Below are 8,902 nucleotides of genomic sequence, written 5' to 3'. Positions count from 1 at the left end.
GTTGGTTCATATCGCCGACCCCAATTGTTTTGGGATGAAGGCGTAGTTGTTGTTGTTGTTGTTGTTGGTTGATCTAGAGGAGTGAAATCATGAGTGAAACTCCAATTGTCATGCTTCGCTTTCTCTTGAGTGCTCGATTTCTGGCGAGAGCTCGACTGAAAAAGCTTGTTGTCTTGCTTGAAGGTGTTTCTCCTTTTGCTTTCAACATTGCTTCTGTCGGACTTAGAACCTCTCATGTTGCTGCCGTTGTTGTTGCGAGTGATGTTTATGGAAAGGGTGACAGGTGCCTTCTTTTTGACAGGAACCTTTCTGTAACTGGCTTCAGCTTGCTCAGACATCATTTTAATCATTATTTTCATGAACAACTAATATGCGGCGGGATTGATGTCATCCCTGTCTGTTTGACCCTGTCCTCTAGCAGATCTTGGAGAATCCATCTCTTGCTCGCTACTACTGCTCTAACTAACACGCTGAAATGATGCACTCTTCTAGCCAGATCTTGTCAGAATCACTCAAGAATATCGATGCTTTTTGTAGAATGAGGTGGACGGTTAGAATTTGAGGATGACGATTTTGGATGGAAATGAATAGAGGGAAAATATTTGGTGAGAATCAGGTCGACAATTTGAAGGATATCTCATTACCGGGGATTGGGTCATCGTTGGAATTGCAATAATTGCATTGCCACTCTTGATGAAAGAAGTAAGGAACTAAGATGTGCCTTGTTACCTAGGCGAGGTCATCAAGACATGATAAGATAAGAATTGTTGAAAGGAAAAGATTTTATTGATAATAAACTCGACAAAGAGGGGGTGGACAAACAATCTGCCACCATTCAAGATAATCAGAGGACACTCGAGGACCCAAAAAAATAGTAAGAACAACAAAAGAACTCTAGCTATATTTAGCAGAGTGGTATGTTTCGGACCACTGAGCAGACTTTAGATCGAATTCTAGCACATTGCCTGATAACATTCGATTATCAATATGCTTCTACCTCTGCAAGAATAGCATGACGCATCGCTCTGGCTGGTAATAGATAAAGAAGAATGTTATGAGTAACTTGAGTCGCTTGCCATGTGCATAAGTGTATCGAGGGGGCGACTCTCGACGGTTGAAGTAGTCCCACACGATTTCTTCTTCATGGAGATTCTCGATAAAAAATCGGTACCGAGGAATAGGTAGTGGCTCATTGCTGTTATATCTGAATGAACTCGCTCGAGTTGGCACATGTTGAAAGAACCAAGACTGCAATGCGTAGATACACCCTTCCACTAAGATTGAATCTTTGAGCGTGAAGCGGGTCAATTTATGGTACAAGAAGGCAAGTGCCGCCATGGCGATCGAGAGACGGTTGGTCTGCCGACTTTCCCATCTTCGCAAAAGCTACATAGTTTTGTCCATCCTGGAAGAAGGCTAGTCCTACTCTGCACAAAACCATTGCATGTTGAATCCTTTCTCGCACTGCTCAAGATAAGAAATTGACTTTTTTAAATGTCCCATAATGTCGGTATAATTCAAACAAGTCGACACACTGACTCTCATATGCTTCTATCAGTGGCCGAGATCTGCATCCTATTATCTGGTCTAAATCATCTCAGGGGTCGAGTCTCTTGACGTTGATAAAAAACTGTTGCTCTAATGGATCTTCTGGTTGACCAGCTGACTCATGTAAACCCATAATCTCTGAAAATTCATCCACTAGTAGAGTCATCTCTCCCCATGGGAACCAAAAGGTATAAGTGCACAGATTCCGCCGCTCTGCCCATAGTAAAAAAAATAAGGGCGAGACTTGAGGAATATACACGATTTTTTGAAAAATTGCAGACATGATCAAAACAAGGCTGGAAATTCGAGATCTAGAGGAAGGAAAAGAAAATCACCTAGAGTTTTGAAGAAATAATAGAAGATTTTTGAAAACTCATCAAGGGTTTTGATAAAATCATTGGTGAATATGAGGAAAATAAAGGAAAAATAATTAAAAAATATCTAAAATATATTCACATCACATCCTGCATAAATAAGTATGCGCATACAGCATTGCCTAAAAGGCTGATTCTAAATGCACAAGTTTGAAATAACTGTAGGACCCTAATCCTAACTCTAAGGCTCAAATCATTTATGTCCAATCGTGCTATGCCGATATACTCAAGCTGAGGCTCGATGTACGTGACATAAAAATAATTTCTCCGGTTCTAGGCTCATATTTTCCAACATCCTTGAGCGCCTACCGATATACTTTGGACTATGACCCTCGGTACGTGGCAGAGTAGGGTCAACCCAAATAGTGACCCAGTTATGAGACTTTGTCCTAAACTATGGTTCTGGAAGAAAGCCCAGCAATGTGGTGTCCAGGTAAAAATAGGTGGGGTTGTTTTTTAAAAATGATCAACATCACAGAAATCAAAAGGCTCTAATGACCTAAAGAAGTAGATTTTTGAAAAATTATAAGAAGCAAACAATGTTTTCAATCTGATCCTAGATTGAGGAGGATTGTGTGAGACCTAAGTCTATGTGAGCATGAATAATGTCTCCTCAATCGGTCCTACCAAACTATGCCTAAGTCTACATGCTTCCATGTCAGTTGGGTTTGAATCTAGACTCCTAGGTTCACATGAAATAAAGCTAACAAGGATTAGAACACAATTTTGACAAGTTGAATAGAGCAAAGCACTAGATTGATCAGGCGAAGACATGTCCCATCACGGTCGCCAAACCTGTTATCATTACAAAATTTTACTTTTGCAAGTCAAACTGACCTTTAAAAAAGATTTGAAAATAGCTCACCACCGTTTTGAAAATATGGGAAAATTGAGAGATTGAGACTCGCCTGTCGGTACGAGGTTCAACCGTTCTTGGTGCCATAATCAAGGGTAATCAAACCAAGGCTCAATCATGTGTTTTGCTTTTCTCAACTATCTAAATCGTTGTTCTATTTCCTAAATGCACAAAAAATCAGGCATGTGCTATGAACTTTAAAAAAATTTGACTAAAAACATGATGTATGCTTCGAATATTTAGGAAATACTTGAAAAAGGGGACACTTTGAAAATCGTTTTTCACACTTGGGAAATATTTTTGAAGAAAAAAAAGCTTGGAAAATCGTGAACTGGACTTAGAAAAATAATTGGAAATTTCTTGAGAAACTAAGGATTTTTTTGAGAAAATCAATTTTGAGGAAAAAGATATAGAGAAAATCAATTTTTCTGAGATGGAATTGAAAAGGGATGGGCGTGTGGCCCTCTAAAACTCTTTTCATGATTTAATCTAACCTAGATAATGCATGAATGCAGTTTGTGAAAATATGTTTTGGAGAATTTGAGAAAATTATTTGTAAAAAGAATTTTGTGTGCCTTATAGAATTTAGATGAAATAAATTTGCTATATATCCCTGACTATGGCCACGAATATATATTGAATATATCTCATTTGATTCTAAAAGGAAAAATACTTGAAAAACTTTAGAAAATATGCAATAATTTTTTAAGATGGCCTAAGAGTGTAGGCCGTTTGTAACTTAGAAGAAGATGATAAATTTGGGTTTCGTTCATATTCTGACTATGGCCACAAATACGAACTCCATCCAGTTTATCAACTCCCTAGAAGCAGGTGCACATGCCATTCATGTTGACCATTGTAAATTTGAAATATATGCATGAATGATCAAACAATAGCAGATAATATTAAAATCAAACTATATGCAATTGCATCCCAAGCTAAGTAGGAAAGTAAATTCTTATTCAAATATTATATTTTACATCAATAATGAACTAAAGAAAGAAAAAAAGGAAATAAGGAAAATACAATCTTGAGCTTTCTTGCAAAATTAGCAAACTTGTTAACAGACAAATGTCTGCTTTTCTGGATTTATCCAACAATATATGAAATTGAGGGATTTATCCAGATATAAGCCTTTTTTCATGCTTTCGTAAAATAAAACCAACTAAATAACTTAATGGATGATGCATAACTGAATAAATAATGAAAATAAACAAGTTTTGAAGTTTTGAATTTGAAATTTGGAGAAAAATAGCCAAAATACCCTTAAAAATTGATATTTATTATAAAATAGGGTTAAAAAATGGTTTTTCAGAAAAGATTTTTGTAATACGCTTAATCTGGAGATCAAACAGATTCAAAACAAAGCAACATCAGGTAGAGAGCACCCTAATATGATTAAAAAAATGATAAAACCCTAAAATCACAAAAATAATGGATGAAAATAGTTAAATATGCAAAAAAAATGAAATTTGCCGTGTTTCGATTAAATCAGAACTCCGTGGGCATCCTGTTTTTATAAAATAACTAAATAACACATCAAATGAATTTCAAAAATAATAAAAATTGACATGGACACTTTTAATAACCCTAAAAATAAGATGCAATCTAAAAATATGTTTTTTGGATTATTTTGATATAAATATTAAATAAAAAGATAAAAAATATGTTATTTTACTTGTGGTTCCATACCTGTCATATTGTCAGACCAGAATCAGATATTAAAAAACAATAAAAATTTATGAAATTTAATAGAAAGAAACTAGATGGATTAATAAAGATAAGCTTTTTTACAGATTGGGCATACAATCTCCGGTTAAGGTGATACAACTCTGGCAATACATACTTGATTCCAACCTATGCGTAATGATGTAATAAAGACAAATCCGGTTTTGAGTTTAAAAAAAGGTAGAAAATAGAATACAAAATTATGAAAATTTCACAGAAGATAATAGATATGCAGATAAAGACATGGCTTTTTACGGATTGGGAAAAAGATCTCTAGTTAAGCAGATATAACCCATGCAAGTTGACCTTGTCTATGAACTACGACTGAAGGTTCAAGAAACATAGACTCTGGTCTCGGGTTTCAAGAAAATAAAAAACATTAATAAAAATTTATGAAAATTACACCATGAAAAATAGACATAGACAGAAACAACCTTATTTACGGATCAGAGAGATCATCTCTGGTTGGGAAGATATTGCTCCAGCAAGACAAAACAAGATTCGAACTGGCCTGGCGATTTAAGAAACATAGAGTTTGATTTCGGGCTAAAGAAAAGCAGAAATCGATCATAGAAATTTATGAAATTTTTACAGGATAAACTAAACATGCATACGAGGATGCTACGTTTTATAGATTGGAAAAACAATCTTTAGTTGGGGAGATATGCTTTCGACAAGATGACCCTAGATTTACACAATGTTTTCCCAGTTCAGAAACAGTTTTGAAGGGAAATGCTTCTGAAATGATTTTGTCCCTGTAGGGCAAAAATGACATTAAAAAATGAGGTTTTAATAGGTTTGAACAAGATTGAACCAGTTTCTAGGGTTTCTAAACTCATAGGAACTAAAGGGACACTGACTCAACTAAACTCCTAGGCTGGATGATCGAGAAATGACCCAATTCTCAGATAAATGGTGAGAAATGAGAACTGGAGTGAAGTGGGTGACAAAAATGTATTGTGTTTGAGCTGGAATAGAGATTAGTTATACTAAGATAAACTAAATTTGATGCTCAAACACTAGCTGGACTGACTAAACTTAGCTCAATTTCAGCTGAAATGAGCTGAAATGGGCTAAAATGGACTCCTAGAGTGTGAGAAATGAATTTGAACTAGAACCAAGTCAATTAAAGTCCTGGTGAGCTCAAGTTAAACACAAGGAAACATGATTGACTAGATTTAACTGACTCAAGAATAATTGACTAAAATTCAAGCTAGAATTGAGCTCATTTCTCAGGAAATAAACCAATTTTGGCTGAAATGGACCGAAATTAACAGGATTCGCTCATCATGAGCTCAGATAAGCTAGAAATGACGAACATTCTAACTGTTCTGAGCTTTAAAATGAGCTTGGTTGAGTCTAATTGACAAGGGTCTAGGGTGACCCAAGGTTAAAATGAGAATTTTATTGACAAAAAGGGGTGAAATGATACCTAAACTAGAACAGGCCTAGGGTTAGACTCCTACACCAACCTACAGGGTTGGCATCTGTGAAAGGGGGGTGTCTGAAAATGAACGAGAAAAATTTGGGGTGTTTACATTAGATCCAGTTGAATGTTTTTAGATCCATAAAATATCATGGTCGAACCTATTAGATATGTTTGCCCAGTTATCATACTTGTATGAGTTGTGACAATATAACTCGATCAAGCATGGAGATCTAGTTTTTTCAAAACTCGTAGTATAATATGAAACCAATTATGGTTCATATTTATACTTATTTGGATAGTTCCTTAATTGGTTCTTCTTATTGAATGGATCTAGTGTCAGATGTGGATAGTATGATGTCCGGATATAAGATCTAGATCTAGATTTGATTCAGGTTTTACTGATGTATCCAAATAGTATAAAGACAAATATTTAGACCTAATAATATACTATTTATGGTTCCTAGTTTCACCTAAATAGATTTAGAAAAGTACAATGCTAGATGTATGAATTTAAAACATAAAAATTTACATTTGGACTATGGATGAATCCTATATGATTCATGATTTTGCTTAAGCTTGCATGTAGATTCATTTGTTAATATGGATCATGTTGGACTTGATAGATATCATCTCAAGTAGGATTTGAATATAGTCTTTTGATTGGATCCAATGATATATCTAAACACATATGTACACCGGCTTATAGTTTGACTACTTATAAATGAGTTTATCCAAATGACAATGAGAAAGAAAAGATAAATGTCATTGGATATGAATCTAATGAATCTAAGGACTTAAGCTTTAGTCTGAATACATATTGCTTCTATTGAGCAAATATGACTTAAAATAATGCATGAGACAAGTGAGAGCTAAATTAACTATATAATTTTACACATGCAAGTGAGTATATTTATATGATGATAAATAATCACCATAAGCCATGGATTTTATGGTATGAATGCATGAAGGGATAATTTCATGCTTTAGAAGCTTATGCATGGTATGCAACATGGTGTTAATCATATTTGGATCTGGATATATTGATCCAAGATGATCAAGTGGTAGTTAGCCTGATAAGAATTTAAGCATGTTGCATGTAATAATGCAGATGGATAGTGTGAGTATGTATTATGGTGAAAGTTTAAAAAGTAAAAGTATTTGTTGTATTTAGCAAATCATACTTTATCATGAATAATCCATGAATTAATAAAATTCATAGTAATCCACTAGTGTGCATGTGGACATGATGATGTCCTATAAAATGGTAATAAAAGAGCCATAAAAACCCCATGATTCACTAAGAAGATGAGACCTATATGTTATGATTAGTTGTAAGTAAAACAACTTAATCAATATATGTGCAAAATAATTCACCATGGTGGTATGTATTTGTTTGCTCTAGAGCTAAAGACTGCATAATTGTTGTAGTAGATATAAATGAAAGTATGCACATAAAAATCCACATTAAGAGTTATGATTGAAATCTTCACATGATGAATAATTCATATGGCCATGCAAAATAGTTTTGTGACATAACTCATGTGGAGGAATGCACGCAAAATGCCTATTGATGTCATAAATAAAGCATAAAATATATGAAAAAGTCTTATGGTCACATTATATATGCATGGTAACTTGATAAATATATTATCATGATATGACTATTTTGTTTCATGCATGGAATGATGGTTCCTGATATGATAGAATAGTCCATATGATTATGTAATAAATAATCCATAACATGCATGAAAAATCTCATAATTAAATTATGATATAACTTTTGAAAATATGCAAGTTTTATTTGGTTGATTTTTAGCTATATATACTAAGAAAGGTAAACTCTTAATTTATTATTTATTTTGTCGAACATGACAGTTGATCTATTGATGAAAATAGTTTCAAAAGATGTCTTTGTAAGACCTTGTCCCTAACGACATACATTAGAGGCAACTCTATGGGATCCGAGGGTGGTTGACTTGCTTGTGGAAGCAGTCACATAAATTTGGTTCAGATGTTGAACTGGTCCCCTACCATGGAGGAGAGGAAACCATCTCATGCATCTGTTCTTTACTTTTGGGTAAAGGACTCCATCCCAAACCATGAGTGTTAGGGAATCACCCTGTGGATTTGTGCTGCTTCTTGAGTTTGAGACTCAGTCTCCAACCATAGTGGCTTAAGGGACTACAGTTGTGGCCATTAGCTTTGGTAGTGCACTACAATCTTTTAGAAAGAGGGATGCCTTGACAAACGGTCTCAAACTCTAGTGCTGGCTCTCAGTGTCCATCCTAGGGTAAAAAAATAAATAAATTAGTAAGTGAATAAAATCCCCTTGAGTGGCCCAATGTGCTCATAGTTACCCATAGGGTTGGTGCCTCTTCTGGTGAGTAATTGATAGAGGAACTAAAGATGTGTGATTACATTTCATTTAAGCAACAACAACTAAGTAGAAGATCTAATAAAACACTCACGCATTGGAGTTGTATTTCCTTGTAGAGTGACCAGATGGATCGACTTTCCAATATTGCTAGTTTTTCCAGAGTCAGGAGGGTGGACCCTTGCTATGTATATTTTTGAATAACTTAATGTTGACTTTTGGATCTGATTAGTCTTTTCCTCATTAAGTCACCTACCTTGTGAAGTTTCTTGAGAGTTAACCCATGTGGTGGTTTTGTGTGCAAAGTGTATCATTAAGGATCAAGTAGAGTTCTTGGGAGTCATATTGAGACGTGTTCTAGTCTCATTCTTTTAATGTTAATATTTTTCTTTCAGGAGATGTCTAAGCGGATTAGTGAGGTACACTAAGCTCAGCGAACTTTTAGATGGTGGATCTGGAGCTGCTTTGGGGTTTTTGTTTTTGTTGTCTTGATATGTATATATATATATACATCTCATTTTGTAACTATGATGGTTATGAGAGCCACATTTTGAAACCTTGTGAACTGATTGATGATATATAATAAATTAATA

This window comes from Nuphar pumila, chromosome 12 (genome assembly GCF_984573655.1).
Source record: "Nuphar pumila chromosome 12, dmNupPumi1.hap1.1, whole genome shotgun sequence".
NCBI classification, from domain to species: domain Eukaryota; kingdom Viridiplantae; phylum Streptophyta; class Magnoliopsida; order Nymphaeales; family Nymphaeaceae; genus Nuphar; species Nuphar pumila.
This window is presented reverse-complemented; position numbering follows the sequence as displayed.